Here is a 1242-nt window from a genome sequence, read left to right as displayed (position 1 = left end):
TTAAAAAGTGTCGTTACATTTTGGAATTATAACTTTTTGAAATGTGAAATGTTATGTCATTTCAAAAATATCTTTTAGAGAAATTCGAGAATGCCTTTTTCCATAAAAGTAAAATAGAGGGTACACTAGTCGTTGTAATATTTTAGGTAATACACATTTTATGTAAAAAGTCTATTTCTTACAATAGTACATTGAACGTTGGGTTGTAGTTTTGTCTTTATTCTAATTAATGATTTGAGGTACATTAGTACTTCTTTGCTTTAAATGAGTGTAAGTACAATGAGTGCTTTTAGATATTCATTTGTACATAGTCATGTCAAGTGTTTTCTTTATGTTGTGTTTTTCAAAGTCTCCAGAGAGAATGAGGACCAAAAGAAGGTCGACATTCTTTGAGAAGGACATTAACAAGGATTTGTTACAGGAGGTATTTAATGCTTTGTAAAGAGAATGATGACTTCAAGTAAGTCGACATTCTATGGTTATAAAAAAGGTAACTAGAGTCCTTTCAAAAACATATTTTATTTGTTTTTCTTTTGTGTAGCCGATTTATGTTTTTGTCTTCTTCTTATATTAAAAAAACATTTCTTTAAAGAAGGTAACTAAAGTCTTTTCAAAAACATATTTTATTTGTTTTTCTTTTGTATAGCCGATTTATGTTTTTGTCTTCTTATATTATAAAACATTTCTTTAAAGAAGGTAACTAAAGTCTTTTCAAAAACATATTTTATTTGTTTTTCTTTTGTAGCCGATTTTGTATTTTTGTCTTTTTCTTACATTTCATTTTCATGTTGTCTTGTATATAGTGTAAGGTACAATTATTACATGACAAAATATCTTTTTCATAAAGGGTTGTAAGAAGGTACAATTATTGGTTTTCAAAAAGGACCTTTTTGAAACTATCGTATACTTTTATGATATAGTGTTTATGAATGAGTATGTAATATGCAATATGCAAGTTCCTGAAGGTTCTGTTACATATGACTCTAAAGAAAAAAGTCTTCATCTTGAGGTAGCCGATCTCTTCATTTGAACTTTAGGAATGCATGGCTCATCAAGCTTTTTCTTCAAGGAGTATGATTGCACCATATTTGTACTTGAACAGGAAGTCTTCATCCTTATTGGGTGAGATATCCTTGCATCAAATACTCGTTAGATTTATGGCGAAACATATTCAGTCATAATATAACATTTTTCAAGAGGACATATTATCATATCATATAAAATCAAATGAGACAGTGTATC

Source organism: Nuphar pumila, chromosome 8 (assembly GCF_984573655.1).
Source record: "Nuphar pumila chromosome 8, dmNupPumi1.hap1.1, whole genome shotgun sequence".
NCBI classification, from domain to species: Eukaryota; Viridiplantae; Streptophyta; class Magnoliopsida; order Nymphaeales; family Nymphaeaceae; genus Nuphar; species Nuphar pumila.
Note: the sequence above shows the minus strand (reverse complement) of the source record.